The sequence below is a fragment of the Phyllobates terribilis genome, unplaced genomic scaffold (assembly GCF_046119375.1).
Source record: "Phyllobates terribilis strain yellow unplaced genomic scaffold, ASM4611937v1 Scaffold_650__1_contigs__length_881393, whole genome shotgun sequence".
NCBI classification, from domain to species: Eukaryota; Metazoa; Chordata; class Amphibia; order Anura; family Dendrobatidae; genus Phyllobates; species Phyllobates terribilis.
In genome coordinates, this window is record NW_027363410.1 from 139,532 (window position 1) to 166,430 (window position 26,899).

The 26,899-nt window shown below is 44.5% G+C and overlaps 17 non-coding genes and 1 pseudogene across 17 annotated transcripts; all 18 read right to left on the reverse strand.

Moving 5' to 3' along the window:
• Nucleotides 1–108: 108 nt before the first annotated feature.
• Nucleotides 109–299, reverse strand: LOC141234857 (U2 spliceosomal RNA). Its single transcript, XR_012300720.1, has one exon. It is a non-coding gene; the product is annotated as a U2 spliceosomal RNA (small nuclear RNA).
• A 1,115-nt stretch (nucleotides 300–1,414) lies between these two features.
• On the reverse strand, nucleotides 1,415–1,605 carry LOC141235179 (U2 spliceosomal RNA). Its single transcript, XR_012301034.1, has one exon. It is a non-coding gene; the product is annotated as a U2 spliceosomal RNA (small nuclear RNA).
• Nucleotides 1,606–2,720: 1,115 nt separating this feature from the next.
• LOC141234859 (U2 spliceosomal RNA) lies at nucleotides 2,721–2,911 on the reverse strand. Its single transcript, XR_012300722.1, has one exon. It is a non-coding gene; the product is annotated as a U2 spliceosomal RNA (small nuclear RNA).
• Nucleotides 2,912–4,025: 1,114 nt separating this feature from the next.
• On the reverse strand, nucleotides 4,026–4,216 carry LOC141234860 (U2 spliceosomal RNA). Its single transcript, XR_012300723.1, has one exon. It is a non-coding gene; the product is annotated as a U2 spliceosomal RNA (small nuclear RNA).
• A 1,115-nt stretch (nucleotides 4,217–5,331) lies between these two features.
• Nucleotides 5,332–5,524, reverse strand: LOC141235338 (U2 spliceosomal RNA). Its single transcript, XR_012301181.1, has one exon. It is a non-coding gene; the product is annotated as a U2 spliceosomal RNA (small nuclear RNA).
• A 6,155-nt stretch (nucleotides 5,525–11,679) lies between these two features.
• On the reverse strand, nucleotides 11,680–11,870 carry LOC141234861 (U2 spliceosomal RNA). The gene has a single exon (XR_012300724.1). It is a non-coding gene; the product is annotated as a U2 spliceosomal RNA (small nuclear RNA).
• A 1,115-nt stretch (nucleotides 11,871–12,985) lies between these two features.
• Nucleotides 12,986–13,176, reverse strand: LOC141234862 (U2 spliceosomal RNA). The gene has a single exon (XR_012300725.1). It is a non-coding gene; the product is annotated as a U2 spliceosomal RNA (small nuclear RNA).
• Nucleotides 13,177–14,291: 1,115 nt separating this feature from the next.
• On the reverse strand, nucleotides 14,292–14,482 carry LOC141235277 (U2 spliceosomal RNA). Its single transcript, XR_012301127.1, has one exon. It is a non-coding gene; the product is annotated as a U2 spliceosomal RNA (small nuclear RNA).
• Nucleotides 14,483–15,597: 1,115 nt separating this feature from the next.
• LOC141235278 (U2 spliceosomal RNA) lies at nucleotides 15,598–15,788 on the reverse strand. Its single transcript, XR_012301128.1, has one exon. It is a non-coding gene; the product is annotated as a U2 spliceosomal RNA (small nuclear RNA).
• A 1,115-nt stretch (nucleotides 15,789–16,903) lies between these two features.
• Nucleotides 16,904–17,094, reverse strand: LOC141234863 (U2 spliceosomal RNA). The gene has a single exon (XR_012300726.1). It is a non-coding gene; the product is annotated as a U2 spliceosomal RNA (small nuclear RNA).
• A 1,115-nt stretch (nucleotides 17,095–18,209) lies between these two features.
• Nucleotides 18,210–18,400, reverse strand: LOC141234864 (U2 spliceosomal RNA). Its single transcript, XR_012300727.1, has one exon. It is a non-coding gene; the product is annotated as a U2 spliceosomal RNA (small nuclear RNA).
• A 1,115-nt stretch (nucleotides 18,401–19,515) lies between these two features.
• Nucleotides 19,516–19,706, reverse strand: LOC141234865 (U2 spliceosomal RNA). The gene has a single exon (XR_012300728.1). It is a non-coding gene; the product is annotated as a U2 spliceosomal RNA (small nuclear RNA).
• Nucleotides 19,707–20,821: 1,115 nt separating this feature from the next.
• On the reverse strand, nucleotides 20,822–21,012 carry LOC141234866 (U2 spliceosomal RNA). Its single transcript, XR_012300729.1, has one exon. It is a non-coding gene; the product is annotated as a U2 spliceosomal RNA (small nuclear RNA).
• A 1,115-nt stretch (nucleotides 21,013–22,127) lies between these two features.
• LOC141235291 (U2 spliceosomal RNA) lies at nucleotides 22,128–22,312 on the reverse strand. The gene has a single exon (XR_012301140.1). It is a non-coding gene; the product is annotated as a U2 spliceosomal RNA (small nuclear RNA).
• A 524-nt stretch (nucleotides 22,313–22,836) lies between these two features.
• Nucleotides 22,837–22,952, reverse strand: LOC141234840 (U2 spliceosomal RNA; annotated as a pseudogene).
• A 1,115-nt stretch (nucleotides 22,953–24,067) lies between these two features.
• LOC141234867 (U2 spliceosomal RNA) lies at nucleotides 24,068–24,258 on the reverse strand. Its single transcript, XR_012300730.1, has one exon. It is a non-coding gene; the product is annotated as a U2 spliceosomal RNA (small nuclear RNA).
• Nucleotides 24,259–25,373: 1,115 nt separating this feature from the next.
• On the reverse strand, nucleotides 25,374–25,564 carry LOC141234868 (U2 spliceosomal RNA). Its single transcript, XR_012300731.1, has one exon. It is a non-coding gene; the product is annotated as a U2 spliceosomal RNA (small nuclear RNA).
• A 1,118-nt stretch (nucleotides 25,565–26,682) lies between these two features.
• On the reverse strand, nucleotides 26,683–26,873 carry LOC141234871 (U2 spliceosomal RNA). The gene has a single exon (XR_012300733.1). It is a non-coding gene; the product is annotated as a U2 spliceosomal RNA (small nuclear RNA).
• Nucleotides 26,874–26,899: the final 26 nt, after the last annotated feature.

Consider the following 26,899-nt stretch of genomic DNA (forward strand, 5'->3'; position numbering starts at 1 on the left):
GGAGAAGAAAAGCAAAGCCAAAGAGTCCATCCCCAAATCCGACAAACAAGCAAAATGAACAAAAAACATTGAATTCAATTCTTTCTGATTTTAGAAACTGCATTAAAGAAGGGGTGCACCGGTCCTGGAGATACTGCAATACCAGGTCAATGCGTGGAGTGGACAGAGCAAGCTCTTTTTCCATCTCCCTGTTCTAAAAATCCATTTAATATATGGTCCCCAGATAGGGGACGTATCAGATATTAAACTGATAAGAACAGATACTACACTTGATCTTAGCCAAAAGGCCGAGAAGCGATAACCAGAATTGGTTTCAAACTACGGAGCCACCCAAGGATCCTGAAAAGTCCATTTGTGGAGATGAGCTCCTGGACTCCCGTTAAGAAGACATGTTGTCAACCTCTAGATCCCTTACATGCCTGCACTTTTCGGCTTGCTGCTGCTGCAATCCACGCGTTTTAGATCTGCATAACTCCACCTCTTTAAACACAGCACCTTCACCCCCTGCTGTTCCCACCCGCCTCAACACCGTTGGAAGGGAGGAGAACCAATTAAGGCGGGGGGTGGGGTGGAACGAGCAGCTGTCTACCCTTAGCAGGAGGGCTCCTGATTACATACCTCTCCTGCTGCTGCTGCTGCTGGCTGTCCAGCAGCAGACTGAAGGTGGCTGCTGCTGTGCACAGGTATATAAAGGCTCAGAGCCTATTATGACACGCGCAGCCAGCGTTCCATTGCCACATTCCATCTACTGCAGGCAGGATACCTGGCTGGCTGAATGTCGCTGAGAAGCTCACAGAGACCGCCATAAGCAACAGTTTAACAGAATGCCACAGACTAATCAACCAAACTTTTTGGGTTGGGTTCTCTTTTATAGTCTGCAGGCATTAAATGAAAGAAGTCAGTGTTCCAGCAGAAGGAGACAACATTTCAGAAAAGGCATTGTAGCAAACCAAAAAAGAAATTTTAAGCGCAGCAGAGTAACCAGCGCACATACCTGTTAGCTCAGGTGAGTTTAAAAGGCTGCTGTTGATAACAAGGGCATTTGCTAAATAGATGGTGTGTGTGCAACAATATACTGAAAGGTCAATTATATTGTGCAGCTTATCTCACCACCTGTAGTTATTTAGGTGAAAGCTCCAAAATGCTTGCCTAATATGTCTGTTTATCCAAAAGGAAGTAAAAAGGGAGAGCTAGAAAGATAGCATTGCATCACATTACATGGCAATGCAATGCACAGTTGCTGAAGTTGAACCAAAATGAGCTTGTAATCTGGCTTCTGCAACTTTGAACATGAAAAATCCAATGAGGAGAAGAAAAGCAAAGCCAAAGAGTCCATCCCCAAATCCGACAAACAAGCAAAATGAACAAAAAACATTGAATTCAATTCTTTCTGATTTTAGAAACTGCATTAAAGAAGTGGTGCACCGGTCCTGGAGATACTGCAATACCAGGTCAATGCGTGGAGTGGACAGAGCAAGCTCTTTTTCCATCTCCCTGTTCTAAAAATCCATTTAATATATGGTCCCCAGATAGGGGACGTATCAGATATTAAACTGATAAGAACAGATACTACACTTGATCTTAGCCAAAAGGCCGAGAAGCGATAACCAGAATTGGTTTCAAACTACGGAGCCACCCAAGGATCCTGAAAAGTCCATTTGTGGAGATGAGCTCCTGGACTCCCGTTAAGAAGACATGTTGTCAACCTCTAGATCCCTTACATGCCTGCACTTTTCGGCTTGCTGCTGCTGCAATCCACGCGTTTTAGATCTGCATAACTCCACCTCTTTAAACACAGCACCTTCACCCCCTGCTGTTCCCACCCGCCTCAACACCGTTGGAAGGGAGGAGAACCAATTAAGGCGGGGGGTGGGGTGGAACGAGCAGCTGTCTACCCTTAGCAGGAGGGCTCCTGATTACATACCTCTCCTGCTGCTGCTGCTGCTGGCTGTCCAGCAGCAGACTGAAGGTGGCTGTTGCTGTGCACAGATATATAAAGGCTCAGAGCCTATTATGACACGCGCAGCCAGCGTTCCATTGCCACATTCCATCTACTGCAGGCAGGATACCTGGCTGGCTGAATGTCGCTGAGAAGCTCACAGAGACCGCCATAAGCAACAGTTTAACAGAATGCCACAGACTAATCAACCAAACTTTTTGGGTTGGGTTCTCTTTTATAGTCTGCAGGCATTAAATGAAAGAAGTCAGTGTTCCAGCAGAAGGAGACAACGTTTCAGAAAAGGCATTGTAGCAAACCAAAAAAGAAATTTTAAGCGCAGCAGAGTAACCAGCGCACATACCTGTTAGCTCAGGTGAGTTTAAAAGGCTGCTGTTGATAACAAGGGCATTTGCTAAATAGATGGTGTGTGTGCAACAATATACTGAAAGGTCAATTATATTGTGCAGCTTATCTCACCACCTGTAGTTATTTAGGTGAAAGCTCCAAAATGCTTGCCTAATATGTCTGTTTATCCAAAAGGAAGTAAAAAGGGAGAGCTAGAAAGATAGCATTGCATCACATTACATGGCAATGCAATGCACAGTTGCTGAAGTTGAACCAAAATGAGCTTGTAATCTGGCTTCTGCAACTTTGAACATGAAAAATCCAATGAGGAGAAGAAAAGCAAAGCCAAAGAGTCCATCCCAAAATCCGACAAACAAGCAAAATGAACAAAAAACATTGAATTCAATTCTTTCTGATTTTAGAAACTGCATTAAAGAAGGGGTGCACCGGTCCTGGAGATACTGCAATACCAGGTCAATGCGTGGAGTGGACAGAGCAAGCTCTTTTTCCATCTCCCTGTTCTAAAAATCCATTTAATATATGGTCCCCAGATAGGGGACGTATCAGATATTAAACTGATAAGAACAGATACTACACTTGATCTTAGCCAAAAGGCCGAGAAGCGATAACCAGAATTGGTTTCAAACTACGGAGCCACCCAAGGATCCTGAAAAGTCCATTTGTGGAGATGAGCTCCTGGACTCCCGTTAAGAAGACATGTTGTCAACCTCTAGATCCCTTACATGCCTGCACTTTTCGGCTTGCTGCTGCTGCAATCCACGCGTTTTAGATCTGCATAACTCCACCTCTTTAAACACAGCACCTTCACCCCCTGCTGTTCCCACCCGCCTCAACACCGTTGGAAGGGAGGAGAACCAATTAAGGCGGGGGGTGGGGTGGAACGAGCAGCTGTCTACCCTTAGCAGGAGGGCTCCTGATTACATACCTCTCCTGCTGCTGCTGCTGCTGGCTGTCCAGCAGCAGACTGAAGGTGGCTGCTGCTGTGCACAGGTATATAAAGCTCAGAGCCTATTATGACACGCGCAGCCAGCGTTCCATTGCCACATTCCATCTACTGCAGGCAGGATACCTGGCTGGCTGAATGTCGCTGAGAAGCTCACAGAGACCGCCATAAGCAACAGTTTAACAGAATGCCACAGACTAATCAACCAAACTTTTTGGGTTGGGTTCTCTTTTATAGTCTGCAGGCATTAAATGAAAGAAGTCAGTGTTCCAGCAGAAGGAGACAACGTTTCAGAAAAGGCATTGTAGCAAACCAAAAAAGAAATTTTAAGCGCAGCAGAGTAACCAGCGCACATACCTGTTAGCTCAGGTGAGTTTAAAAGGCTGCTGTTGATAACAAGGGCATTTGCTAAATAGATGGTGTGTGTGCAACAATATACTGAAAGGTCAATTATATTGTGCAGCTTATCTCACCACCTGTAGTTATTTAGGTGAAAGCTCCAAAATGCTTGCCTAATATGTCTGTTTATCCAAAAGGAAGTAAAAAGGGAGAGCTAGAAAGATAGCATTGCATCACATTACATGGCAATGCAATGCACAGTTGCTGAAGTTGAACCAAAATGAGCTTGTAATCTGGCTTCTGCAACTTTGAACATGAAAAATCCAATGAGGAGAAGAAAAGCAAAGCCAAAGAGTCCATCCCAAAATCCGACAAACAAGCAAAATGAACAAAAAACATTGAATTCAATTCTTTCTGATTTTAGAAACTGCATTAAAGAAGGGGTGCACCGGTCCTGGAGATACTGCAATACCAGGTCAATGCGTGGAGTGGACAGAGCAAGCTCTTTTTCCATCTCCCTGTTCTAAAAATCCATTTAATATATGGTCCCCAGATAGGGGACGTATCAGATATTAAACTGATAAGAACAGATACTACACTTGATCTTAGCCAAAAGGCCGAGAAGCGATAACCAGAATTGGTTTCAAACTACGGAGCCACCCAAGGATCCTGAAAAGTCCATTTGTGGAGATGAGCTCCTGGACTCCCGTTAAGAAGACATGTTGTCAACCTCTAGATCCCTTACATGCCTGCACTTTTCGGCTTGCTGCTGCTGCAATCCACGCGTTTTAGATCTGCATAACTCCACCTCTTTAAACACAGCACCTTCACCCCCTGCTGTTCCCACCCGCCTCAACACCGTTGGAAGGGAGGAGAACCAATTAAGGCGGGGGGTGGGGTGGAACGAGCAGCTGTCTACCCTTAGCAGGAGGGCTCCTGATTACATACCTCTCCTGCTGCTGCTGCTGCTGGCTGTCCAGCAGCAGACTGAAGGTGGCTGCTGCTGTGCACAGGTATATAAAGGCTCAGAGCCTATTATGACACGCGCAGCCAGCGTTCCATTGCCACATTCCATCTACTGCAGGCAGGATACCTGGCTGGCTGAATGTCGCTGAGAAGCTCACAGAGACCGCCATAAGCAACAGTTTAACAGAATGCCACAGACTAATCAACCAAACTTTTTGGGTTGGGTTCTCTTTTATAGTCTGCAGGCATTAAATGAAAGAAGTCAGTGTTCCAGCAGAAGGAGACAACGTTTCAGAAAAGGCATTGTAGCAAACCAAAAAAGAAATTTTAAGCGCAGCAGAGTAACCAGCGCACATACCTGTTAGCTCAGGTGAGTTTAAAAGGCTGCTGTTGATAACAAGGGCATTTGCTAAATAGATGGTGTGTGTGCAACAATATACTGAAAGGTCAATTATATTGTGCAGCTTATCTCACCACCTGTAGTTATTTAGGTGAAAGCTCCAAAATGCTTGCCTAATATGTCTGTTTATCCAAAAGGAAGTAAAAAGGGAGAGCTAGAAAGATAGCATTGCATCACATTACATGGCAATGCAATGCACAGTTGCTGAAGTTGAACCAAAATGAGCTTGTAATCTGGCTTCTGCAACTTTGAACATGAAAAATCCAATGAGGAGAAGAAAAGCAAAGCCAAAGAGTCCATCCCAAAATCCGACAAACAAGCAAAATGAACAAAAAACATTGAATTCAATTCTTTCTGATTTTAGAAACTGCATTAAAGAAGGGGTGCACCGGTCCTGGAGATACTGCAATACCAGGTCAATGCGTGGAGTGGACAGAGCAAGCTCTTTTTCCATCTCCCTGTTCTAAAAATCCATTTAATATATGGTCCCCAGATAGGGGACGTATCAGATATTAAACTGATAAGAACAGATTTTTTTTTTTTTTTTTTTTTTCTCCTCAGACGAGGAAATTCCACAGTCTATGGAAACCAGACAAAGGAAAATTCCATCAAAACAGCTGCGTCAAATCCAATACGCAATTTGCTGTCCCCATCATCATCGGAAATATTTATTTCATATTTCAAAACAACAATAACAAAAATCAAGAGGTACTAACAATATATCTCCACTTTTTAACTTTCCATATTCCCTCCGCATCCACTTCCCCTCTCCTCTTTTTGTCCCATAGGAAACACACATACATCTTCCCCAAAATCACCTTCACACTATCCTTTACAGCAATTTCCTTCCTTTTAAACACATACACATTCCTCACATCCCATAACACTTCCTTTATACATGCAAGCATCAACCACAAGACTCTTTCCTTCGTCCCATCACATATTCCCAAACCAAACATAAACAACTCAAAAGACAACAAATTCACACCACACAATTCTTTACACAAAGGCCCCATTCTCCCAATCACATCTCTAGCATACTGGCAATTCCAAAAAACATGCAACACACTTTCCCTTCCACCACAGCCATTTCTTGGACACATTTCACTCCTCACCAAACCTCTATTCCTCTGAAACTCTCTCACAGGTAATACTCCATGTAAAGACTGCCACACAACTTCACTCTGTTTGTTGGTCATACCACTCATCCGCACTTTCTTCCAAACCTTCTGCACATCACCACCCCTAACCATATTTATTCCACATTCTACCTCTCTACATTCAATCATCCTATACACAGCCTTCTTATTCTCCAGCAATCTCACATCTGCATCACACAGTTCATACCTCACCAAAAACTTATAAACCCACACATACCATACAGGCACCTCAAAAGCAATCGGACATCGCAAATCCCTTTCTTGCCACTTTAAACGAAACAAATACGCTCCAAATAAATACCTACACATAGATGAAAACTTTCCATCCGCCCTAATCACTTTCAAAACAAACACAACGATATTCACACCAAAAAACACGTCCAAATTCGGAAAACCCAAACCACCTTTTTCCACTCTTTTAACCAAAATTTCTCTCCTAGCTCTCTCCATTTTCGAGTTCCACAAAAAAACAAATAAAATTCTATTCAAGCTTCTCATACACATATATCCTGGTGGAAATACTACCGCAATATATAAAAATATTGGCAACACCACACTCTTAACAATTAAAATCTTCCCAAAAAAGGATAAACTCCTCAATTTCCAAAAATTCAACTTCTGCTCAACTTTTCCTTTCGCATCATCCCAACTTTCTTTCCCATCCAAACTCTCTGAAAACTTCACACCCAAAACTTTAATAGGTCCATTCACTACATTCACACCTACATCCCTACTTAAACTTCCGCCTCCAAAACCCTTACACTCACTCTTTTCCCAATTCACTTTAAACGCAGATGCACCACAAAAAATAGACACTAACAACTTCACCCGCCTCACCGAACATTCAGAATCACATAATACACACACGTCATCCATATAACCACTCACCTTCCATTCTTTTCCTCCACCTCCCGGCACTTGCACACCACGAATTACCTTATCTTTCCTCAGCATACACAACAATGGCTCAATTGCACAAATAAATGCTACAGGGGACAAAGGACACCCCTGTCGCACACCCGAAAACACATTCACTTTCCTACCCACATACCCATTCATTAAAACACAGCTATAAACACCCGCATACAAACTTCTCACTCGCCCAACAAAATCAGCCGGAAAACCCATTTTTAACAACACTCTGAACAAAAAACCATGCGACAACCTATCATAAGCCTTTTCAAAATCCAAACTTAACAAAAATACACTCTTCTTACGACCCATGCAATCCCATAGACAATCTCTTAACATACACACACACTCATGAATCCGCCTCCCAGGTACCGCACAACACTGCTCATCCCCAATCACACTCTCTATCACATCACGCATCCTATTAGCCATAAGTTTTGCATAGATTTTATAATCACAATTAAGTAACGTTATTGGCCTCCAATTCCTCAGACTTTTCAAATCCCCTTTCTTAGGAATTAACACAACCATACCTGCACGCATACTCTCAGTCACCTCCATGTTTCCCCACATATACTTACATACATCCACAAAGTCCTTACCAATCACACCCCACATCACACGATAAAATTCTACTGGGAGGCCATCCTCCCCCGGCGTCTTATTCAAAGCCATACTACACATAACCTTCCATACCTCATCACCAGTCACCTCACCCATCACTCTCTCTCTTTCTGCTTCACTCAACTTACTCTCTAACACACTCAAAACATCATTCTCCAAACATTCATCCCTCTGTTTCACTGCATACAGATCCTCATAAAACTTAGCCACCTCTTCACACATATCCTCTCCACTCACCTCACTTCCATCTGCTCCATACACCACGCTCATACTCTGTTTCTTTCCAAAAACTTTTTTAAAGAAAAACCGAGAACATTTCTCATCCTGCTCCATCTTATCAATCTTTGCCCTAAACACTATGCTTCTCCCTCTCTCCAACAAAAACTCACTAATCTCCTTTTTTACCTCTAAAATATCCTCCTCCACCTCAACTCCTCCTTCCCTTAACTTATACAAAACGCTCAACCGCGCGTTCAGTTTAACAAAACTCTCTCTTTTAATTGCTGCATACTTGTATCCTAAATTTTTAAAGAACATTTTTGTTTGTTTCTTCACCCAGTCCCACCACTCACAAACATTCCCAAACTCATTTTTATGCTTACACCATTCTTCATACCGCCTTTCATACTCCTTTCTCACATCTTCATTCTCTAACAGTTTAACATTTAACTTCCACAATCCTCTCCCAAACACTCCATCAACTTTTATATCCAACTCACACAACATACACACATGATCTGAAAAAAGAACGTTTTCCTGCCTATAATTAACAGAAACCATATTTTTAGAAATAAAACAATAATCCAATCTGGATTGTACCCTACCACTCTCAGAAAAGAAAGTGTTCAACAAAGGATTCATGTTACACACGCGCTGCATATCACACAACCCAAAATCATTCACTAACTCCAATAATGCTTTCCCAGACACATCCACATTCACTCTCCCCACATCACAGTTCATATCACCCACAATTACCACAGGTATTCTTCCTGGAACAAAAAGCTTAATTTTTTCAAATAAATTTTTGCGCTCATTTTTTTCAACTGGCGCATAAACATTAATAACACAAAACTTTACATTCTTGTATACAAAATTAGCAAGGATACATCTCCCCACCTCAATAACCAAATAATCACTCAAAACAACCTCCCTTCCTTTAACCAAAATACCCACACCATCATTCTTATTACATGCACTCCCCGACCACACAGACGCTCCATAAGACCATTCATCCCCTTTCACACCATCCACTACCCCACATTCTTGTAAACAAAAAATAGATGCATTTTGCATAGCTAAAAACTCAAAAATAGCAGCTCTTCTTACTTTACTTTTAAACACTCTTACGTTTTGGGACACTATGGTAAATCCCATAATACTTCTACTCCTTCACCAATTACACAAAGAAATAGCCTTTGGCCTAAACCAAAGCTCACAAGAGGACAAAAAGAAAAAACATTTACAATATTATATGGTGACACTATCCAGCACCACCACTATCCTCCTCCGCCATCAGAACAGAACAGCTGGTTTCCGACCCGCTGGCTTCACCAGCCACACTCCTCATTCTGGCAGTTCTGATCTTCCTCTGAGGCTCACTAAAATCTGCATCATCACTGCCCCCACCATCCTCCCTACGACTCTTCTTTGCACCCCTATCATCCTCCGAAGAAAAATCTTCAATGTTTTCAGGACCCGAAGGGTGTTCAGGACTGTCGGGTTCCGAGATTTGCACTTCACATCCTGTTGAGTCCATTGCCTCTCCAAAAGTCATCATCTCAGGCAGCTCTGCTTCCACCACTTTCCTAGATATTCTCGCAGACACTGCCTTTTTCTCCACCTTTGCCACTTCCCTCCAGAACTCCTTTTCTTCCCTCCGCTTCTTCCTCATTTCTTCAGCAGAAGAAGAACATGGTCTCAGGGACACCTCCTCTGGCGCCGTAGAGGGAGAGGCTCTACCAGTTTCCCGCCTCCTTCCCTCTCTCTCCTCCCTCTCCAATCTTTCCAGCACTTTCAGTGCGCTTGCCATCTGCCTCCTCTCCAGCTCTTCCTCCTTCTGTTCTTTATCAGAACGTCTAGGTGCACTCATAGGACAGTCCTTATACATGTGATCACTACTCCCACAGACATCACAGGACTTGGCCTCTGGACACTGGTTGGCCATATGCCCCTCCTTTCTGCAATTTCGGCAACACTGCCCTTTAAGGCATGTTACCATGGTATGTCCGAAAGAAAAGCATCTACGGCAAAACATGGGCTGGCCTGGGTAAAAGAGGAAACCTCTATGGCCTGCAACGGAAAAATTTGATGGAGGGTGTCTAAAGCCCCCCACACTGTCAGGATCCCTTTTCAATTTCACACGGAATTTATACTGACAGTTAAAGATTCCTAGACAATTGACTTGCTTCACTCCCTTCCGCACATATTCACAGTAGCGAGAGAGGAAGCACTCCAGCAGCTCAGGGTCTGTAAAAGGGTTATAGACAGTCACAGTCACCTCCTTTTCTTGCAGACCAAACAAAGGTTCCCATCTAACTCCTTCCAAGCAGGGGTCACTAGAGTGACCACGGAGCCATTCAAAGACATTAAGGCAAACATCCTGGTCCAAAAAGGTAACGTCATAATTACCTTGACGTGAAAATTCGTTGACACTGAAGATCTCAGAACGTCTTGCTCCAGCTTTGCCTTCAACGATGTCTTGGACAATGAAAACCACGTTGTTCTTGTTCTGGTCAGATGGATCCACGGACAAACGGATGGTGTTCTTCACAAAAGACATCTTGGATTCTGTCGGTATGGAATACCACAGGAAAAAGCAGAAAATCCTCCACAAAAGGGTCCGGATTCCTCCAGGAGACTCGCACCAATCAAGGTACAGTCATACGATCGCAGCCAAAAGGCCGAGAAGCGATAACCAGAATTGGTTTCAAACTACGGAGCCACCCAAGGATCCTGAAAAGTCCATTTGTGGAGATGAGCTCCTGGACTCCCGTTAAGAAGACATGTTGTCAACCTCTAGATCCCTTACATGCCTGCACTTTTCGGCTTGCTGCTGCTGCAATCCACGCGTTTTAGATCTGCATAACTCCACCTCTTTAAACACAGCACCTTCACCCCCTGCTGTTCCCACCCGCCTCAACACCGTTGGAAGGGAGGAGAACCAATTAAGGCGGGGGGTGGGGTGGAACGAGCAGCTGTCTACCCTTAGCAGGAGGGCTCCTGATTACATACCTCTCCTGCTGCTGCTGCTGCTGGCTGTCCAGCAGCAGACTGAAGGTGGCTGCTGCTGTGCACAGGTATATAAAGGCTCAGAGCCTATTATGACACGCGCAGCCAGCGTTCCATTGCCACATTCCATCTACTGCAGGCAGGATACCTGGCTGGCTGAATGTCGCTGAGAAGCTCACAGAGACCGCCATAAGCAACAGTTTAACAGAATGCCACAGACTAATCAACCAAACTTTTTGGGTTGGGTTCTCTTTTATAGTCTGCAGGCATTAAATGAAAGAAGTCAGTGTTCCAGCAGAAGGAGACAACGTTTCAGAAAAGGCATTGTAGCAAACCAAAAAAGAAATTTTAAGCGCAGCAGAGTAACCAGCGCACATACCTGTTAGCTCAGGTGAGTTTAAAAGGCTGCTGTTGATAACAAGGGCATTTGCTAAATAGATGGTGTGTGTGCAACAATATACTGAAAGGTCAATTATATTGTGCAGCTTATCTCACCACCTGTAGTTATTTAGGTGAAAGCTCCAAAATGCTTGCCTAATATGTCTGTTTATCCAAAAGGAAGTAAAAAGGGAGAGCTAGAAAGATAGCATTGCATCACATTACATGGCAATGCAATGCACAGTTGCTGAAGTTGAACCAAAATGAGCTTGTAATCTGGCTTCTGCAACTTTGAACATGAAAAATCCAATGAGGAGAAGAAAAGCAAAGCCAAAGAGTCCATCCCCAAATCCGACAAACAAGCAAAATGAACAAAAAACATTGAATTCAATTCTTTCTGATTTTAGAAACTGCATTAAAGAAGGGGTGCACCGGTCCTGGAGATACTGCAATACCAGGTCAATGCGTGGAGTGGACAGAGCAAGCTCTTTTTCCATCTCCCTGTTCTAAAAATCCATTTAATATATGGTCCCCAGATAGGGGACGTATCAGATATTAAACTGATAAGAACAGATACTACACTTGATCTTAGCCAAAAGGCCGAGAAGCGATAACCAGAATTGGTTTCAAACTACGGAGCCACCCAAGGATCCTGAAAAGTCCATTTGTGGAGATGAGCTCCTGGACTCCCGTTAAGAAGACATGTTGTCAACCTCTAGATCCCTTACATGCCTGCACTTTTCGGCTTGCTGCTGCTGCAATCCACGCGTTTTAGATCTGCATAACTCCACCTCTTTAAACACAGCACCTTCACCCCCTGCTGTTCCCACCCGCCTCAACACCGTTGGAAGGGAGGAGAACCAATTAAGGCGGGGGGTGGGGTGGAACGAGCAGCTGTCTACCCTTAGCAGGAGGGCTCCTGATTACATACCTCTCCTGCTGCTGCTGCTGCTGGCTGTCCAGCAGCAGACTGAAGGTGGCTGCTGCTGTGCACAGGTATATAAAGGCTCAGAGCCTATTATGACACGCGCAGCCAGCGTTCCATTGCCACATTCCATCTACTGCAGGCAGGATACCTGGCTGGCTGAATGTCGCTGAGAAGCTCACAGAGACCGCCATAAGCAACAGTTTAACAGAATGCCACAGACTAATCAACCAAACTTTTTGGGTTGGGTTCTCTTTTATAGTCTGCAGGCATTAAATGAAAGAAGTCAGTGTTCCAGCAGAAGGAGACAACGTTTCAGAAAAGGCATTGTAGCAAACCAAAAAAGAAATTTTAAGCGCAGCAGAGTAACCAGCGCACATACCTGTTAGCTCAGGTGAGTTTAAAAGGCTGCTGTTGATAACAAGGGCATTTGCTAAATAGATGGTGTGTGTGCAACAATATACTGAAAGGTCAATTATATTGTGCAGCTTATCTCACCACCTGTAGTTATTTAGGTGAAAGCTCCAAAATGCTTGCCTAATATGTCTGTTTATCCAAAAGGAAGTAAAAAGGGAGAGCTAGAAAGATAGCATTGCATCACATTACATGGCAATGCAATGCACAGTTGCTGAAGTTGAACCAAAATGAGCTTGTAATCTGGCTTCTGCAACTTTGAACATGAAAAATCCAATGAGGAGAAGAAAAGCAAAGCCAAAGAGTCCATCCCAAAATCCGACAAACAAGCAAAATGAACAAAAAACATTGAATTCAATTCTTTCTGATTTTAGAAACTGCATTAAAGAAGGGGTGCACCGGTCCTGGAGATACTGCAATACCAGGTCAATGCGTGGAGTGGACAGAGCAAGCTCTTTTTCCATCTCCCTGTTCTAAAAATCCATTTAATATATGGTCCCCAGATAGGGGACGTATCAGATATTAAACTGATAAGAACAGATACTACACTTGATCTTAGCCAAAAGGCCGAGAAGCGATAACCAGAATTGGTTTCAAACTACGGAGCCACCCAAGGATCCTGAAAAGTCCATTTGTGGAGATGAGCTCCTGGACTCCCGTTAAGAAAACATGTTGTCAACCTCTAGATCCCTTACATGCCTGCACTTTTCGGCTTGCTGCTGCTGCAATCCACGCGTTTTAGATCTGCATAACTCCACCTCTTTAAACACAGCACCTTCACCCCCTGCTGTTCCCACCCGCCTCAACACCGTTGGAAGGGAGGAGAACCAATTAAGGCGGGGGGTGGGGTGGAACGAGCAGCTGTCTACCCTTAGCAGGAGGGCTCCTGATTACATACCTCTCCTGCTGCTGCTGCTGCTGGCTGTCCAGCAGCAGACTGAAGGTGGCTGCTGCTGTGCACAGGTATATAAAGGCTCAGAGCCTATTATGACACGCGCAGCCAGCGTTCCATTGCCACATTCCATCTACTGCAGGCAGGATACCTGGCTGGCTGAATGTCGCTGAGAAGCTCACAGAGACCGCCATAAGCAACAGTTTAACAGAATGCCACAGACTAATCAACCAAACTTTTTGGGTTGGGTTCTCTTTTATAGTCTGCAGGCATTAAATGAAAGAAGTCAGTGTTCCAGCAGAAGGAGACAACGTTTCAGAAAAGGCATTGTAGCAAACCAAAAAAGAAATTTTAAGCGCAGCAGAGTAACCAGCGCACATACCTGTTAGCTCAGGTGAGTTTAAAAGGCTGCTGTTGATAACAAGGGCATTTGCTAAATAGATGGTGTGTGTGCAACAATATACTGAAAGGTCAATTATATTGTGCAGCTTATCTCACCACCTGTAGTTATTTAGGTGAAAGCTCCAAAATGCTTGCCTAATATGTCTGTTTATCCAAAAGGAAGTAAAAAGGGAGAGCTAGAAAGATAGCATTGCATCACATTACATGGCAATGCAATGCACAGTTGCTGAAGTTGAACCAAAATGAGCTTGTAATCTGGCTTCTGCAACTTTGAACATGAAAAATCCAATGAGGAGAAGAAAAGCAAAGCCAAAGAGTCCATCCCAAAATCCGACAAACAAGCAAAATGAACAAAAAACATTGAATTCAATTCTTTCTGATTTTAGAAACTGCATTAAAGAAGGGGTGCACCGGTCCTGGAGATACTGCAATACCAGGTCAATGCGTGGAGTGGACAGAGCAAGCTCTTTTTCCATCTCCCTGTTCTAAAAATCCATTTAATATATGGTCCCCAGATAGGGGACGTATCAGATATTAAACTGATAAGAACAGATACTACACTTGATCTTAGCCAAAAGGACGAGAAGCGATAACCAGAATTGGTTTCAAACTACGGAGCCACCCAAGGATCCTGAAAAGTCCATTTGTGGAGATGAGCTCCTGGACTCCCGTTAAGAAGACATGTTGTCAACCTCTAGATCCCTTACATGCCTGCACTTTTCGGCTTGCTGCTGCTGCAATCCACGCGTTTTAGATCTGCATAACTCCACCTCTTTAAACACAGCACCTTCACCCCCTGCTGTTCCCACCCGCCTCAACACCGTTGGAAGGGAGGAGAACCAATTAAGGCGGGGGGTGGGGTGGAACGAGCAGCTGTCTACCCTTAGCAGGAGGGCTCCTGATTACATACCTCTCCTGCTGCTGCTGCTGCTGGCTGTCCAGCAGCAGACTGAAGGTGGCTGCTGCTGTGCACAGGTATATAAAGGCTCAGAGCCTATTATGACACGCGCAGCCAGCGTTCCATTGCCACATTCCATCTACTGCAGGCAGGATACCTGGCTGGCTGAATGTCGCTGAGAAGCTGACAGAGACCGCCATAAGCAACAGTTTAACAGAATGCCACAGACTAATCAACCAAACTTTTTGGGTTGGGTTCTCTTTTATAGTCTGCAGGCATTAAATGAAAGAAGTCAGTGTTCCAGCAGAAGGAGACAACGTTTCAGAAAAGGCATTGTAGCAAACCAAAAAAGAAATTTTAAGCGCAGCAGAGTAACCAGCGCACATACCTGTTAGCTCAGGTGAGTTTAAAAGGCTGCTGTTGATAACAAGGGCATTTGCTAAATAGATGGTGTGTGTGCAACAATATACTGAAAGGTCAATTATATTGTGCAGCTTATCTCACCACCTGTAGTTATTTAGGTGAAAGCTCCAAAATGCTTGCCTAATATGTCTGTTTATCCAAAAGGAAGTAAAAAGGGAGAGCTAGAAAGATAGCATTGCATCACATTACATGGCAATGCAATGCACAGTTGCTGAAGTTGAACCAAAATGAGCTTGTAATCTGGCTTCTGCAACTTTGAACATGAAAAATCCAATGAGGAGAAGAAAAGCAAAGCCAAAGAGTCCATCCCAAAATCCGACAAACAAGCAAAATGAACAAAAAACATTGAATTCAATTCTTTCTGATTTTAGAAACTGCATTAAAGAAGGGGTGCACCGGTCCTGGAGATACTGCAATACCAGGTCAATGCGTGGAGTGGACAGAGCAAGCTCTTTTTCCATCTCCCTGTTCTAAAAATCCATTTAATATATGGTCCCCAGATAGGGGACGTATCAGATATTAAACTGATAAGAACAGATACTACACTTGATCTTAGCCAAAAGGACGAGAAGCGATAACCAGAATTGGTTTCAAACTACGGAGCCACCCAAGGATCCTGAAAAGTCCATTTGTGGAGATGAGCTCCTGGACTCCCGTTAAGAAGACATGTTGTCAACCTCTAGATCCCTTACATGCCTGCACTTTTCGGCTTGCTGCTGCTGCAATCCACGCGTTTTAGATCTGCATAACTCCACCTCTTTAAACACAGCACCTTCACCCCCTGCTGTTCCCACCCGCCTCAACACCGTTGGAAGGGAGGAGAACCAATTAAGGCGGGGGGTGGGGTGGAACGAGCAGCTGTCTACCCTTAGCAGGAGGGCTCCTGATTACATACCTCTCCTGCTGCTGCTGCTGCTGGCTGTCCAGCAGCAGACTGAAGGTGGCTGCTGCTGTGCACAGGTATATAAAGGCTCAGAGCCTATTATGACACGCGCAGCCAGCGTTCCATTGCCACATTCCATCTACTGCAGGCAGGATACCTGGCTGGCTGAATGTCGCTGAGAAGCTCACAGAGACCGCCATAAGCAACAGTTTAACAGAATGCCACAGACTAATCAACCAAACTTTTTGGGTTGGGTTCTCTTTTATAGTCTGCAGGCATTAAATGAAAGAAGTCAGTGTTCCAGCAGAAGGAGACAACGTTTCAGAAAAGGCATTGTAGCAAACCAAAAAAGAAATTTTAAGCGCAGCAGAGTAACCAGCGCACATACCTGTTAGCTCAGGTGAGTTTAAAAGGCTGCTGTTGATAACAAGGGCATTTGCTAAATAGATGGTGTGTGTGCAACAATATACTGAAAGGTCAATTATATTGTGCAGCTTATCTCACCACCTGTAGTTATTTAGGTGAAAGCTCCAAAATGCTTGCCTAATATGTCTGTTTATCCAAAAGGAAGTAAAAAGGGAGAGCTAGAAAGATAGCATTGCATCACATTACATGGCAATGCAATGCACAGTTGCTGAAGTTGAACCAAAATGAGCTTGTAATCTGGCTTCTGCAACTTTGAACATGAAAAATCCAATGAGGAGAAGAAAAGCAAAGCCAAAGAGTCCATCCCAAAATCCGACAAACAAGCAAAATGAACAAAAAACATTGAATTCAATTCTTTCTGATTTTAGAAACTGCATTAAAGAAGGGGTGCACCGGTCCTGGAGATACTGCAATACCAGGTCAATGCGTGGAGTGGACAGAGCAAGCTCTTTTTCCATCTCCCTGTTCTAAAAATCCATTTAATATATGGTCCCCAGATAGGGGACGTATCAGATATTAAACTGATAAGAACAGATACTACACTTGATCTTAGCCAAAAGGCCGAGAAGCGATAACCAGAATTGGTTTCAAACTACGGAGCCACCCAAGGATCCTGAAAAGTCCATTTGTGGAGATGAGCTCCTGGACTCCCGTTAAGAAGACATGTTGTCAACCTCTAGATCCCTTACATGCCTGCACTTTTCGGCTTGCTGCTGCTGCAATCCACGCGTTTTAGATCTGCATAACTCCACCTCTTTAAACACAGCACCTTCACCCCCTGCTGTTCCCACCCGCCTCAACACCGTTGGAAGGGAGGAGAACCAATTAAGGCGGGGGGTGGGGTGGAACGAGCAGCTGTCTACCCTTAGCAGGAGGGCTCCTGATTACATACCTCTCCTGCTGCTGCTGCTGCTGGCTGTCCAGCAGCAGACTGAAGGTGGCTGCTGCTGTGCACAGGTATATAAAGGCTCAGAGCCTATTATGACACGCGCAGCCAGCGTTCCATTGCCACATTCCATCTACTGCAGGCAGGATACCTGGCTGGCTGAATGTCGCTGAGAAGCTCACAGAGACCGCCATAAGCAACAGTTTAACAGAATGCCACAGACTAATCAACCAAACTTTTTGGGTTGGGTTCTCTTTTATAGTCTGCAGGCATTAAATGAAAGAAGTCAGTGTTCCAGCAGAAGGAGACAACGTTTCAGAAAAGGCATTGTAGCAAACCAAAAAAGAAATTTTAAGCGCAGCAGAGTAACCAGCGCACATACCTGTTAGCTCAGGTGAGTTTAAAAGGCTGCTGTTGATAACAAGGGCATTTGCTAAATAGATGGTGTGTGTGCAACAATATACTGAAAGGTCAATTATATTGTGCAGCTTATCTCACCACCTGTAGTTATTTAGGTGAAAGCTCCAAAATGCTTGCCTAATATGTCTGTTTATCCAAAAGGAAGTAAAAAGGGAGAGCTAGAAAGATAGCATTGCATCACATTACATGGCAATGCAATGCACAGTTGCTGAAGTTGAACCAAAATGAGCTTGTAATCTGGCTTCTGCAACTTTGAACATGAAAAATCCAATGAGGAGAAGAAAAGCAAAGCCAAAGAGTCCATCCCAAAATCCGACAAACAAGCAAAATGAACAAAAAACATTGAATTCAATTTTTTCTGATTTTAGAAACTGCATTAAAGAAGGGGTGCACCGGTCCTGGAGATACTGCAATACCAGGTCAATGCGTGGAGTGGACAGAGCAAGCTCTTTTTCCATCTCCCTGTTCTAAAAATCCATTTAATATATGGTCCCCAGATAGGGGACGTATCAGATATTAAACTGATAAGAACAGATACTACACTTGATCTTAGCCAAAAGGCCGAGAAGCGATAACCAGAATTGGTTTCAAACTACGGAGCCACCCAAGGATCCTGAAAAGTCCATTTGTGGAGATGAGCTCCTGGACTCCCGTTAAGAAGACATGTTGTCAACCTCTAGATCCCTTACATGCCTGCACTTTTCGGCTTGCTGCTGCTGCAATCCACGCGTTTTAGATCTGCATAACTCCACCTCTTTAAACACAGCACCTTCACCCCCTGCTGTTCCCACCCGCCTCAACACCGTTGGAAGGGAGGAGAACCAATTAAGGCGGGGGGTGGGGTGGAACGAGCAGCTGTCTACCCTTAGCAGGAGGGCTCCTGATTACATACCTCTCCTGCTGCTGCTGCTGCTGGCTGTCCAGCAGCAGACTGAAGGTGGCTGCTGCTGTGCACAGGTATATAAAGGCTCAGAGCCTATTATGACACACGCAGCCAGCGTTCCATTGCCACATTCCATCTACTGCAGGCAGGATACCTGGCTGGCTGAATGTCGCTGAGAAGCTCACAGAGACCGCCATAAGCAACAGTTTAACAGAATGCCACAGACTAATCAACCAAACTTTTTGGGTTGGGTTCTCTTTTATAGTCTGCAGGCATTAAATGAAAGAAGTCAGTGTTCCAGCAGAAGGAGACAACGTTTCAGAAAAGGCATTGTAGCAAACCAAAAAAGAAATTTTAAGCGCAGCAGAGTAACCAGCGCACATACCTGTTAGCTCAGGTGAGTTTAAAAGGCTGCTGTTGATAACAAGGGCATTTGCTAAATAGATGGTGTGTGTGCAACAATATACTGAAAGGTCAATTATATTGTGCAGCTTATCTCACCACCTGTAGTTATTTAGGTGAAAGCTCCAAAATGCTTGCCTAATATGTCTGTTTATCCAAAAGGAAGTAAAAAGGGAGAGCTAGAAAGATAGCATTGCATCACATTACATGGCAATGCAATGCACAGTTGCTGAAGTTGAACCAAAATGAGCTTGTAATCTGGCTTCTGCAACTTTGAACATGAAAAATCCAATGAGGAGAAGAAAAGCAAAGCCAAAGAGTCCATCCCAAAATCCGACAAACAAGCAAAATGAACAAAAAACATTGAATTCAATTTTTTCTGATTTTAGAAACTGCATTAAAGAAGGGGTGCACCGGTCCTGGAGATACTGCAATACCAGGTCAATGCGTGGAGTGGACAGAGCAAGCTCTTTTTCCATCTCCCTGTTCTAAAAATCCATTTAATATATGGTCCCCAGATAGGGGACGTATCAGATATTAAACTGATAAGAACAGATACTACACTTGATCTTAGCCAAAAGGCCGAGAAGCGATAACCAGAATTGGTTTCAAACTACGGAGCCACCCAAGGATCCTGAAAAGTCCATTTGTGGAGATGAGCTCCTGGACTCCCGTTAAGAAGACATGTTGTCAACCTCTAGATCCCTTACATGCCTGCACTTTTCGGCTTGCTGCTGCTGCAATCCACGCGTTTTAGATCTGCATAACTCCACCTCTTTAAACACAGCACCTTCACCCCCTGCTGTTCCCACCCGCCTCAACACCGTTGGAAGGGAGGAGAACCAATTAAGGCGGGGGGTGGGGTGGAACGAGCAGCTGTCTACCCTTAGCAGGAGGGCTCCTGATTACATACCTCTCCTGCTGCTGCTGCTGCTGGCTGTCCAGCAGCAGACTGAAGGTGGCTGCTGCTGTGCACAGGTATATAAAGGCTCAGAGCCTATTATGACACACGCAGCCAGCGTTCCATTGCCACATTCCATCTACTGCAGGCAGGATACCTGGCTGGCTGAATGTCGCTGAGAAGCTCACAGAGACCGCCATAAGCAACAGTTTAACAGAATGCCACAGACTAATCAACCAAACTTTTTGGGTTGGGTTCTCTTTTATAGTCTGCAGGCATTAAATGAAAGAAGTCAGTGTTCCAGCAGAAGGAGACAACGTTTCAGAAAAGGCATTGTAGCAAACCAAAAAAGAAATTTTAAGCGCAGCAGAGTAACCAGCGCACATACCTGTTAGCTCAGGTGAGTTTAAAAGGCTGCTGTTGATAACAAGGGCATTTGCTAAATAGATGGTGTGTGTGCAACAATATACTGAAAGGTCAATTATATTGTGCAGCTTATCTCACCACCTGTAGTTATTTAGGTGAAAGCTCCAAAATGCTTGCCTAATATGTCTGTTTATCCAAAAGGAAGTAAAAAGGGAGAGCTAGAAAGATAGCATTGCATCACATTACATGGCAATGCAATGCACAGTTGCTGAAGTTGAACCAAAATGAGCTTGTAATCTGGCTTCTGCAACTTTGAACATGAAAAATCCAATGAGGAGAAGAAAAGCAAAGCCAAAGAGTCCATCCCAAAATCCGACAAACAAGCAAAATGAACAAAAAACATTGAATTCAATTCTTTCTGATTTTAGAAACTGCATTAAAGAAGGGGTGCACCGGTCCTGGAGATACTGCAATACCAGGTCAATGCGTGGAGTGGACAGAGCAAGCTCTTTTTCCATCTCCCTGTTCTAAAAATCCATTTAATATATGGTCCCCAGATAGGGGACGTATCAGATATTAAACTGATAAGAACAGATACTACACTTGATCTTAGCCAAAAGGCCGAGAAGCGATAACCAGAATTGGTTTCAAACTACGGAGCCACCCAAGGATCCTGAAAAGTCCATTTGTGGAGATGAGCTCCTGGACTCCCGTTAAGAAGACATGTTGTCAACCTCTAGATCCCTTACATGCCTGCACTTTTCGGCTTGCTGCTGCTGCAATCCACGCGTTTTAGATCTGCATAACTCCACCTCTTTAAACACAGCACCTTCACCCCCTGCTGTTCCCACCCGCCTCAACACCGTTGGAAGGGAGGAGAACCAATTAAGGCGGGGGGTGGGGTGGAACGAGCAGCTGTCTACCCTTAGCAGGAGGGCTCCTGATTACATACCTCTCCTGCTGCTGCTGCTGCTGGCTGTCCAGCAGCAGACTGAAGGTGGCTGCTGCTGTGCACAGGTATATAAAGGCTCAGAGCCTATTATGACACGCGCAGCCAGCGTTCCATTGCCACATTCCATCTACTGCAGGCAGGATACCTGGCTGGCTGAATGTCGCTGAGAAGCTCACAGAGACCGCCATAAGCAACAGTTTAACAGAATGCCACAGACTAATCAACCAAACTTTTTGGGTTGGGTTCTCTTTTATAGTCTGCAGGCATTAAATGAAAGAAGTCAGTGTTCCAGCAGAAGGAGACAACGTTTCAGAAAAGGCATTGTAGCAAACCAAAAAAGAAATTTTAAGCGCAGCAGAGTAACCAGCGCACATACCTGTTAGCTCAGGTGAGTTTAAAAGGCTGCTGTTGATAACAAGGGCATTTGCTAAATAGATGGTGTGTGTGCAACAATATACTGAAAGGTCAATTATATTGTGCAGCTTATCTCACCACCTGTAGTTATTTAGGTGAAAGCTCCAAAATGCTTGCCTAATATGTCTGTTTATCCAAAAGGAAGTAAAAAGGGAGAGCTAGAAAGATAGCATTGCATCACATTACATGGCAATGCAATGCACAGTTGCTGAAGTTGAACCAAAATGAGCTTGTAATCTGGCTTCTGCAACTTTGAACATGAAAAATCCAATGAGGAGAAGAAAAGCAAAGCCAAAGAGTCCATCCCAAAATCCGACAAACAAGCAAAATGAACAAAAAACATTGAATTCAATTCTTTCTGATTTTAGAAACTGCATTAAAGAAGGGGTGCACCGGTCCTGGAGATACTGCAATACCAGGTCAATGCGTGGAGTGGACAGAGCAAGCTCTTTTTCCATCTCCCTGTTCTAAAAATCCATTTAATATATGGTCCCCAGATAGGGGACGTATCAGATATTAAACTGATAAGAACAGATTTTTTTTTGATTGAAGCTGCATCCAAGGCACTGAAAAATGTGACCGAAGTCACACCAAAACAGCGCACGAGGCGAGGATTCATGTGGACCCTTCCCGGAGGAGAGGGTCCCCAATAAACCATCCCCATCCCTCCGAGCCAGAAGGCCACAGCGAGGGTCAGGGATCTCCGATGCTCTCCCTAGCCGAAGCCGGAGAAGAGCCGTTTTCGTGCTCCCAACTTCCATCTAGGCTGCCACCCTAGTGGAGCTGGAGCCTGTGTTGGTTTCTCAGCCCAAAGCTGACCGGACCTCCGACCGGGTTTATAAAAATTCCCCTTCCTAGCCCGGAGGCCAGGAATAGGGGGGGTTGCTCAGAAAGTATGATTGGCAAAGGTGCGGCGTGCTACGAAGCCAAGTCTTTCTGGGGTTCAGAGTCCCAGTAAGCTTGGACTCCCACCAGGGCGCCTACTCCTGGGGCACATTGCTCCAAAGCCCTCACACTTACCCAGCCTAGTGACTTCGATCCTGGAGGGCCATGTTTTCCATCAGATAACTCTATGAGCCACCTGGCGTACTAACAAGTGCACCAAACCAGTGTGTAATATGCATCAATTTACTAGGGCAGCCCAAGGACAAAACTGCCTTTTCAAAAGATACTACACTTGATCTTAGCCAAAAGGCCGAGAAGCGATAACCAGAATTGGTTTCAAACTACGGAGCCACCCAAGGATCCTGAAAAGTCCATTTGTGGAGATGAGCTCCTGGACTCCCGTTAAGAAGACATGTTGTCAACCTCTAGATCCCTTACATGCCTGCACTTTTCGGCTTGCTGCTGCTGCAATCCACGCGTTTTAGATCTGCATAACTCCACCTCTTTAAACACAGCACCTTCACCCCCTGCTGTTCCCACCCGCCTCAACACCGTTGGAAGGGAGGAGAACCAATTAAGGCGGGGGGTGGGGTGGAACGAGCAGCTGTCTACCCTTAGCAGGAGGGCTCCTGATTACATACCTCTCCTGCTGCTGCTGCTGCTGGCTGTCCAGCAGCAGACTGAAGGTGGCTGCTGCTGTGCACAGGTATATAAAGGCTCAGAGCCTATTATGACACGCGCAGCCAGCGTTCCATTGCCACATTCCATCTACTGCAGGCAGGATACCTGGCTGGCTGAATGTCGCTGAGAAGCTCACAGAGACCGCCATAAGCAACAGTTTAACAGAATGCCACAGACTAATCAACCAAACTTTTTGGGTTGGGTTCTCTTTTATAGTCTGCAGGCATTAAATGAAAGAAGTCAGTGTTCCAGCAGAAGGAGACAACGTTTCAGAAAAGGCATTGTAGCAAACCAAAAAAGAAATTTTAAGCGCAGCAGAGTAACCAGCGCACATACCTGTTAGCTCAGGTGAGTTTAAAAGGCTGCTGTTGATAACAAGGGCATTTGCTAAATAGATGGTGTGTGTGCAACAATATACTGAAAGGTCAATTATATTGTGCAGCTTATCTCACCACCTGTAGTTATTTAGGTGAAAGCTCCAAAATGCTTGCCTAATATGTCTGTTTATCCAAAAGGAAGTAAAAAGGGAGAGCTAGAAAGATAGCATTGCATCACATTACATGGCAATGCAATGCACAGTTGCTGAAGTTGAACCAAAATGAGCTTGTAATCTGGCTTCTGCAACTTTGAACATGAAAAATCCAATGAGGAGAAGAAAAGCAAAGCCAAAGAGTCCATCCCAAAATCCGACAAACAAGCAAAATGAACAAAAAACATTGAATTCAATTCTTTCTGATTTTAGAAACTGCATTAAAGAAGGGGTGCACCGGTCCTGGAGATACTGCAATACCAGGTCAATGCGTGGAGTGGACAGAGCAAGCTCTTTTTCCATCTCCCTGTTCTAAAAATCCATTTAATATATGGTCCCCAGATAGGGGACGTATCAGATATTAAACTGATAAGAACAGATACTACACTTGATCTTAGCCAAAAGGCCGAGAAGCGATAACCAGAATTGGTTTCAAACTACGGAGCCACCCAAGGATCCTGAAAAGTCCATTTGTGGAGATGAGCTCCTGGACTCCCGTTAAGAAGACATGTTGTCAACCTCTAGATCCCTTACATGCCTGCACTTTTCGGCTTGCTGCTGCTGCAATCCACGCGTTTTAGATCTGCATAACTACACCTCTTTAAACACAGCACCTTCACCCCCTGCTGTTCCCACCCGCCTCAACACCGTTGGAAGGGAGGAGAACCAATTAAGGCGGGGGGTGGGGTGGAACGAGCAGCTGTCTACCCTTAGCAGGAGGGCTCCTGATTACATACCTCTCCTGCTGCTGCTGCTGCTGGCTGTCCAGCAGCAGACTGAAGGTGGCTGCTGCTGTGCACAGGTATATAAAGGCTCAGAGCCTATTATGACACGCGCAGCCAGCGTTCCATTGCCACATTCCATCTACTGCAGGCAGGATACCTGGCTGGCTGAATGTCGCTGAGAAGCTCACAGAGACCGCCATAAGCAACAGTTTAACAGAATGCCACAGACTAATCAACCAAACTTTTTGGGTTGGGTTCTCTTTTATAGTCTGCAGGCATTAAATGAAAGAAGTCAGTGTTCCAGCAGAAGGAGACAACGTTTCAGAAAAGGCATTGTAGCAAACCAAAAAAGAAATTTTAAGCGCAGCAGAGTAACCAGCGCACATACCTGTTAGCTCAGGTGAGTTTAAAAGGCTGCTGTTGATAACAAGGGCATTTGCTAAATAGATGGTGTGTGTGCAACAATATACTGAAAGGTCAATTATATTGTGCAGCTTATCTCACCACCTGTAGTTATTTAGGTGAAAGCTCCAAAATGCTTGCCTAATATGTCTGTTTATCCAAAAGGAAGTAAAAAGGGAGAGCTAGAAAGATAGCATTGCATCACATTACATGGCAATGCAATGCACAGTTGCTGAAGTTGAACCAAAATGAGCTTGTAATCTGGCTTCTGCAACTTTGAACATGAAAAATCCAATGAGGAGAAGAAAAGCAAAGCCAAAGAGTCCATCCCAAAATCCGACAAACAAGCAAAATGAACAAAAAACATTGAATTCAATTCTTTCTGATTTTAGAAACTGCATTAAAGAAGGGGTGCACCGGTCCTGGAGATACTGCAATACCAGGTCAATGCGTGGAGTGGACAGAGCAAGCTCTTTTTCCATCTCCCTGTTCTAAAAATCCATTTAATATATGGTCCCCAGATAGGGGACGTATCAGATATTAAACTGATAAGAACAGATACTACACTTGATCTTAGCCAAAAGGCCGAGAAGCGATAACCAGAATTGGTTTCAAACTACGGAGCCACCCAAGGATCCTGAAAAGTCCATTTGTGGAGATGAGCTCCTGGACTCCCGTTAAGAAGACATGTTGTCAACCTCTAGATCCCTTACATGCCTGCACTTTTCGGCTTGCTGCTGCTGCAATCCACGCGTTTTAGATCTGCATAACTCCACCTCTTTAAACACAGCACCTTCACCCCCTGCTGTTCCCACCCGCCTCAACACCGTTGGAAGGGAGGAGAACCAATTAAGGCGGGGGGTGGGGTGGAACGAGCAGCTGTCTACCCTTAGCAGGAGGGCTCCTGATTACATACCTCTCCTGCTGCTGCTGCTGCTGCTGGCTGTCCAGCAGCAGACTGAAGGTGGCTGCTGCTGTGCACAGGTATATAAAGGCTCAGAGCCTATTATGACACGCGCAGCCAGCGTTCCATTGCCACATTCCATCTACTGCAGGCAGGATACCTGGCTGGCTGAATGTCGCTGAGAAGCTCACAGAGACCGCCATAAGCAACAGTTTAACAGAATGCCACAGACTAATCAACCAAACTTTTTGGGTTGGGTTCTCTTTTATAGTCTGCAGGCATTAAATGAAAGAAGTCAGTGTTCCAGCAGAAGGAGACAACGTTTCAGAAAAGGCATTGTAGCAAACCAAAAAAGAAATTTTAAGCGCAGCAGAGTAACCAGCGCACATACCTGTTAGCTCAGGTGAGTTTAAAAGGCTGCTGTTGATAACAAGGGCATTTGCTAAATAGATGGTGTGTGTGCAACAATATACTGAAAGGTCAATTATATTGTGCAGCTTATCTCACCACCTGTAGTTATTTAGGTGAAAGCTCCAAAATGCTTGCCTAATATGTCTGTTTATCCAAAAGGAAGTAAAAAGGGAGAGCTAGAAAGATAGCATTGCATCACATTACATGGCAATGCAATGCACAGTTGCTGAAGTTGAACCAAAATGAGCTTGTAATCTGGCTTCTGCAACTTTGAACATGAAAAATCCAATGAGGAGAAGAAAAGCAAAGCCAAAGAGTCCATCCCAAAATCCGACAAACAAGCAAAATGAACAAAAAACATTGAATTCAATTCTTTCTGATTTTAGAAACTGCATTAAAGAAGGGGTGCACCGGTCCTGGAGATACTGCAATACCAGGTCAATGCGTGGAGTGGACAGAGCAAGCTCTTTTTCCATCTCCCTGTTCTAAAAATCCATTTAATATATGGTCCCCAGATAGGGGACGTATCAGATATTAAACTGATAAGAACAGATACTACACTTGATCTTAGCCAAAAGGCCGAGAAGCGATAACCAGAATTGGTTTCAAACTACGGA